Genomic DNA, 8,075 nt, shown 5'->3' with positions numbered 1-8,075 from the left:
AAAATATAAATAAAAGTAATACATAGATGAATAAAGATACATTTACCCAATTCAAAAAATTGAGGACATATGCCAAATATCTAAAAGATAATACAGTTAATTGATTTAAAAGTAGTAGAGTCGCTAAACCAGTTTTGCATAGAGCTCTATCAAAAAAGAGCCCCGGATTTGGAGTCAGGAATTCTGAGTTTATAGCATGGGCTCTACTTTAACTAGCTCTGTGTGTGAGAATTTAGGCAGTCTGTTAGCCTCCTTTTTCTCTGGTCCAAAAGAAAGGATTTGAAATGGTTGATCTTGAAATAATACCATTTGCAGCAACATGGATGGACCTAGAGATTATCATATTGAGTGAAGTAAGTCAGACAGACAAATAGCATATGATATCACTTATATGTGGAATCTTAAAAAATGATACAAAACAGAAACAGACTCATGGACATAGAAAACAAGTTTATGGTTCCCAAAAGGGAAAAAGGGGGCAGGAGGGATAAATTAGGAGTTTAGGGTTAGCAGATAAGAAACTACTACATATAAAATAGATAACAAGGACCTATTGTATAGCACAGGGAACCATCTTCAATATTCTATAATAACTATAATGGAAAAGAATCTGGAAAAGAATATATATATATATACAAACCAAATCATTTTGCTGTATACCAGAAATTAACACAACACTGTAAATTAACTATACTTCACTTTAAATTTTTTTTAATTAGAAAAAGAAATAGTTGATCTCTAAGTCCTCTTGCAGCACTAACACTTTTTTCTCTCCTTCTCTTATGAAACACTTGGCCAATGTAGGTGATTTTCTCCCCTTTCGAATCTGTTTTAGCCATTTTTTCCTTAAATTTGAGAAATGCCATAATTCCTTTAGGTTGAAGGAAAATCAAAAGTTACTTTAAGGTGGATAACTAAACCACGCCAGGTTTCCATACAGGCAGCATTCATTTGCTGGCCTTTCAAGTCTGGTGAACCCAATGGGCTTTTTCTCCCCCTAATTGAATATCAGCCCAGCTGGACTTTGCCCAAGGCCATGATTCCAAGTGGGGGTTCTGCCAAAGGCCAATACCCGAGTTGAGAGGAAAATCTATCTCCACCACTTCCTTGACTTCTCAGTCTGGATTGTTAATCAACTACAGATGAAGTTTTCTGACTGTTTATATCCAGGACAGGCCAACACAAAGACCAACCAAATCCTACCCAGACCTTCCGGGTGACAACTACTATAGGAAGATCACCTGTAGGTTCAGTGAACTGATCCTTCAGAGAGGTATGGAAAACTGTCTAAGTGTAAAGGCACTGTCTTCTTCCAAGTATAAATGAGGAGCAGTAGAGTGTTTTGGTTATAAGGATGAGATAGGGTTCAAATCTTCACTCTGCCACTGTATAACAATGGGGCAAACTGCACAATTTTTTGTGCAGCTCAATTTCCTCCTCTGCACAACGTTTTTGTTTTGAGGACTTAATCCACAGATCAGCAGCATCAGCATCACCTGGGAGTATGTTAGAAATGCCCCTCCCTACTTATTGAATCAAAACCCACAGTTTAAACAAAATTCATGTATACTAAGTATTCAACACAGTGCCTATTTCATAGTAAGTATTTGTTCATTTTGAGAGTCCCTTGGACTGCAAGATCAAACCAGTCAGTCCTAAAGGAAATCAGTCCTGAATATTCATTGGAATGACTGATGCTGAAGCTGAAGCGCCAATACCTCATGCAAAGAACCAACTCTTGGGAAAAGACCCTGATGCTGGGAAAGATTGAAGGCAGGAGGAGAAGGGGACAACAGAGGATGAGATTGTTGGATGGCATCACTGACTCGATGGACATGAGTTTGAGCAAGGTCCAGGAATTGGTGATGGACAGGGAAGCCTGGTGTGCTACAGTCCACGGGGTCACAAATAGTCGGACATGACTGAGCGACTGAACTGAACTGATTCAATCACCAGAAGTCACTGTTATTAGGATATTCTTTTTTTTTTCATTTATTTTTATTAGTTGGAGGCTAATTACTTTACAATATTGTAGTGGGTTTTGTCATACATTGACATGAATCAGCCATGGAGTTACATGTATTCCCCATCCCGATTCCCCCCTCCTACCTCCCTCTCTACCCGATCCCTCTGGTCTTCCCAGTGCACCAGCCCGAGCACTTGTCTATGATCCCACGCTGGGATCTGTTTCACTATACGATAAGTATACATGTTTCGTGGCTGTTCTCTTGAACATCCCACCCTCGCCTTCACCCACGTCCAAAAGTCGTTCGTGTACATCTGTGTCTCTTTCTGTTTGCATGTAGGTTATAGTACCATCTTTCTAAATTCCAAATATAGTGTGTTAGTATACTGTAATGTTCTTATCTTTCTGGCGTTACTTCACTCTGTATAATGGGCTCCAGTTTCCCCATCTCATTAGACTGATCAAATGAATTCTTTTACATGGCTGAGTATATTCCATGTGTTATGTACCACAGCTTCCTTATCCATCCGTCTGCTGATGGGCATCTAGGTTGCTTCCATGTCCTGGCTATTATAAACAGTGCTGCGATGAACATTGGGGTGCATGTGTCTCTTTCAGAGCTGGTTTCCTCGGTGTGTATGCCCAGCAGTGGGATTGCTGGGTCATATGGCAGTTCTATTTCCAGTTTTTTAAGAAATCTCCAGTGCTCGCCTCGGCAGCACATATACTAAAATTGGAACAATACAGAGAAGATTAGCATGGCCCCTGCGCAAGGATGACACGCAAATTCGTGAAGCGTTCCATATTTTTCACTCTTTATAATAGCCAGGACATGGAAGCAACCTAGATGCCCATCAGCAGACGAATGGATAAGGAAGCTGTGGTACATATACACCATGGAATATTACTCAGCCGTTAAAAAGAATTCATTTGAATCAGTTCTAATGAGATTGATGAAACTGGAGCCCATTATACAGAGTGAAGTAAGCCAGAAAGATAAAGAACATTACAGCATACTAACACATATATATGGAATTTAGAAAGATGGTAATGATAACCCTACATGCAAAACAGAAAAAGAGACACAGATGTACAGAACAGACTTTTGGACTCTGTGGGAGAAGGCGAGGGTGGGATGTTTCGAGAGAACAGCATGTATATTATCTATGGTGAAACAGATCACCAGCCCAGGATGGATGCATGAGACAAGTGCTCGGGCCTGGTGCACTGGGAAGACCCAGAGGAATCGGGTGGAGAGGGAGGTGGGAGGGGGGATCGGGATGGGGAATACATGTAACTCCATGGCTGATTCATGTCAATGTATGACAAAACCCACTACAATATTGTAAAGTAACTAACCTCCAACTAATAAAAATAAATGAGAAAAAAAAAAAAAAAGAAATCTCCACACTGTCTCCATAGCGGCTGTACTAGTTTGCATTTCCCACAAACAGTGTGAAGAGGTTCCCTTTTCTCCACACCCTCTCCAGCATTTATGCTTGTAGATTTTGTGATTAGCAGCCATCCTGACTGGCAATGTAGTGGTACCTTCATTGTGGTTTTGATTTGCATTTCTCTGATAATGAGTGATGTTGAGCATCTTTTCATGTGTTTGTTAGCCATCTGTATGTCTTCTTTGGAGAAATGTCTGTTTAGTTCTTTGGCCCATTTTTTGATTGGGTCATTTATTTTTCTGGAATTGAGCTGCAGGAGTTGCTTGTATATTTTTGAGATTAATCCTTTGTCTGTTGCTTCATTTGCTATTATTTTCTCCCAATCTGAGGGCTGTCTTTTCACCTTGCTTATAGTTTCCTTTGTTGTTATTAGGATATTCTTGATCTCCTTTCTCACTTTCTCCTCACCGCCATCCTGAAGTAAGCCCAATAGTTCTAGTTTGCCTGAACTGCCCTAAATTCAGTACCAGAGCCCACCACTAGCTTCCTCATCACCGTAAGACCATCTGGCTTTCTTCTGCTGTTTTGGGCAAACTCCCTTCCATCACTCCTAGTTTTTAAGGTTTGAAGGTTCATTCAAAGGAATCCCACACTACCCAACATATGGAGATTCCTAATAGATTTTGTACTCTAGAACATATTTACTCTCTGCACTCAATCATGTCCTGTTCTACTTCATATTATATTCTTTGATATAGTTGTTCACACGGGCTCTGAAGATATAATTCCGTCTCTACCACTTACTATCTTTATAATATTGGGAAAGTCACTTAACTTCTTTGAGTTTCTTCTGTGAAATGTAATTGAAGTGCAGTAACGTAGGTAAAACATGCCATAGTCTGTGCATATTAATATTAATATGCATAGTTCTTAATATTATCATTACTGTGCTTATTGTTATTTTCATAGTCTTACTGTCTCTGTCACTTTATCCTCACAAAAACAAGACAAGTAACATTATATCTACTTTCAGATAAAGAAATGTGAAGAACTCCCCTAAAGCCATACAGGTCATTTGTACAGAATCAAGTTTAGAACTCAGTATGCTTTCCTCCTATATCACACCATTTCATAGGGTAAGTAACATGGAACAGTCTGGATTTGGGCATGAGAACAGGATAGAGGATGCAGGTGAGGGTGTAAACAATAGTCTGCTTGAATCTAAGTGTATCAAAATCAGCTAAACTATGGTCCAAATGATAAGCCTAAAATTATATGCCACAGCAGGATTCTAAATCAAAGAGCCATCCCCACAAGATCAACTTCAGGAGTAGCCCAGAGACTACTGACTAAGCCAACAAAGCTTCTTTCTTCTTTGCCTTCTGTAGAGGACCACGCACCTACTGGGCTTTTTGAGTATGGTCAATCCTGGGAGGCGGAGAAGGCAATGGCACCCCACTCCAGTACTCTTTCCTGGAAAATCCCATGGACGGAGGAGCCTGGAAGGCTGCAGTCCATGGGGTTGCAAAGAGTTGGACACGACTGAGCGACTTCACTTTCACTTTTCACTTTCATGCATTGGAGAAGGAAATGGCAGCCCACTCCAGTGTTCTTGCCTGGAGAATCCCAGGGATGGTGGAGCCCGGTGGGCTGCCATCTATGGGGTCGCACAGAGTCGGACACGACTGAAGTGACTTAACAATCCTGGGAGGCAAAGTGAATTAATGAAGGGAGAATTATTGGCAAGTCCAAAGTGTCTAACCCCTCTGCTAGGAATGGCTTAAAAAAACATTCAAGCTCACAGACATAGAGAACAGACTTGTGGTTGCCAAGGGGGAGGGATGGACTGAGAATTTGAGGTTGGTAGATGCAGACTACTATATTTTGTTGTTGTTTGGTCTCTAAGTTGTGTCCAGCTCTTTTGCGACACCCATGGATTATAGCCCGTCAGGCTCCTCTCTCCATGGGGTTTCCCAGGCAAGAATACTGAAGTGGGTTGCCATTTTCTTTTCCAGGGGATCTTCTTGACCCAAGGATCAAACCCGCATCTCCTGCATTGGTAGGTGTATTCTTTACCACTAAGCCACCAGGGAAGCCCAAATTATTATGTTTAGAATGAATAAACACCAAAGTCCTATGATATAGCACAGGGAATTATATTCAATATCTTGAGATAAATCATAATGGAAAAGAATATGAAAAATAATATGTATATATATACATATAGAAATATATATGTATAATTGGATGTATAGTTTAAAATGTATAGTTTTATATATATATGTATATATGTATAACTGAATCAGGAGCTTCCCAGGTGGCAATAGTGGTAAAGAAACCACCTGCCAATGCAGGAGACGTAGAGACGCAGGTTCGATCCCTGGGTCAGGAAGATCTCCTGGAGGAGGACATGTATTCTTGCCTGGAGAATCCTATGGACAGAGGAGCCTGAAAGGCTATAATCCATAGCATTGCAAAGAGTCAAACATGACTGAAGCAACTTAGCAAGCACACACGAATATATAACTGAATCATTTTGCTATAGAGCAGAAGTTAATACAACATTGTAGACCAACTACTCTTCCATTTAAAAACCTAATCTTTCAATATGGATCAAAAGGGAAGGGCACTGAACACAAAGTGGAGCCAGGTTAAGTTCTGAAAAGAACAATCATCACTTGGTTCTTGAGAGACTAAAGGGGAAGAGGGAACCACACATATCTGGAAAACTGTTGAGAGTAGGGGGTACCTCCTCGATGATCTCATGATTGCTAATGACAGTGGAAACTGATATTAATAAAACCTCTTTGGAGAACAATTTTGCAATATATGGATCAAGAGTCTTAAGATGTCTTTGACCCTGTAATTTTTACTTTAGGGAATCTATCTTTAGCAAAACTACTAAATATAGGGGTAAAGTTTTATTCTTTTTTTTTTTTTTGACCACGCCTCATGGCATGTGAGGATCTTAGTTCTCTGACTAGGGATCGATTCTGTGCTCCTTGAGTGAAAGCATGGAGTCCTAACCACAGAACCACCAGGGAAGTTTCTGAAAGAGTTTTATTCTTAACAAAAGACCTATGACAGATCTGGCAATTTTGGTAGCATGATTGATGAGTATGAAGGGTGAACATGTTTTTTTCTTTTCAGGCTGCAATGGTCTTACTGGAAAAGGGGCCTAATCTGGCAAAGACTTTACTACTACTTATTTTTGTCACATGAACACGAACCTCTGATTTTAACCTTTTACATGTATCCTTACATTAAGAAAGGCTGAGATCACTGAGGGTTTAATCACTTTATGAAAATGTTTGTTGCAGATTTTCTTAAATATCAAGTCCTGTTTAGCATATTTATCTATTTCTTTACAGAGAAATTTTAAACTGGAAAGCATCTGACTGTCTTATCCTCTGTAAATTCCTCTCATGGAACAGAGTAATGGGCAGCATTGCCAATTGAAAATCAACCAGGAATATTATTTCAAAGTCATTTTGTCCTTAAGGAAAATAAATTTCTATGCAACATTTCAAGAGCACAGTGCTTTCATAAAGCTGAGTACATCTGAGGTTCCTTTCCTGACTTAGGCCCATTCTCCACAGCAAGATTTCATGCAAATTCTCTGCTCATTTTACTTTGAACACATATCTGAATACAGAGCACCTTCTTGGCTACTACCGAAAGGCCCAGAATTTCAAAAGTTAGAATAGGATCAATAGGTTTGGAAAGGCCAGAAAAAGTTATACACTAAGCCCCTATAATGTTGATGAACACAGAATATGAAAGACTATTCTGAATTGGTAGTTCCACAAAATAGTCTCTTACCTTTGTTATCTGAGCATATCCTTGGGGTCTAGGGTAAAATTAATTTTTAGTTGATCATCTGTTTATGTAATTAGTGTAATTATGCTTTATTACATAATTAGTGTAAGTGCATGTAATCAGCTATAACATATAATTACATAATTGAGTCATTGTAAAAAATCCTTGTGAAACTTAATGCTTTCTGTATCTGCCAAAGATAAATACTTTTTTTTAAAATTAGGATTAGTTAAAGTGGGTTTTTGTTTGCTCTTGGAGTGGTTACCTTGCTCAAGTGTTAAGAGATTCCAGATAACATTTCAAATGACTACGCTTTCAGTTTCCTATCTTTCCAAATTTCATGGTGAAAATCAGACTGTCCTCCAAACCCATTGTTTATCTAATGCACAGTAGATCACTTAAAAATAGCTCTCTGGGGTGTGGGTGGGGGTCAGGGTGGGTGGGTGGGTGGGAGGGAGATTCAAGAGGGAGGGGATATATGTATACTTATGGTTGATTCATGTTGCTGTATGGCAGAAACCAACACAACACTGTAAGAATTTTTAAAAATATATTTAAATTTAAAAAATAGAGAAAATAAGTGCTAAAGTCCAAACTATAAAACTTTTATAAGATAATAAGGGAATATATCTTCATGAAAAAGCTTAATTAAAAAAAAGCTCCCTATACAATGTTTGGGGCTTTGAAGATGCTCAGGTGCAATGCAAGATGAAACTAGCAAGAGACATTGATGCATTTTAAATCCATTTACATGTAACAATGTACACTGGAAATTTTTCGTTATTTGAACTCAGGACACCAGATTTGAGTTTTTTTACTTTTTAAATAATCTAGTGAAAAATAAATTTATTATGTTCTTTGCCCATAAGGAAGGTTTGAGGTGGGAATTTTTTAAT

General features: G+C 38.9%; 1 non-coding gene across 1 annotated transcript; it reads left to right on the top strand.

Moving 5' to 3' along the window:
- Positions 1-2,669: 2,669 nt before the first annotated feature.
- Positions 2,670-2,776, top strand: LOC122436038. Its single transcript, XR_006267811.1, has one exon. It is a non-coding gene; the product is annotated as a U6 spliceosomal RNA (small nuclear RNA).
- The last annotated feature ends 5,299 nt before the right edge of the window (positions 2,777-8,075 follow it).

The sequence above is a fragment of the Cervus canadensis genome, chromosome X (genome assembly GCF_019320065.1).
Source record: "Cervus canadensis isolate Bull #8, Minnesota chromosome X, ASM1932006v1, whole genome shotgun sequence".
Classification (NCBI taxonomy): domain Eukaryota; kingdom Metazoa; phylum Chordata; class Mammalia; order Artiodactyla; family Cervidae; genus Cervus; species Cervus canadensis.
Note: the sequence above shows the minus strand (reverse complement) of the source record. Positions and strands in the feature narration are given on the sequence as shown.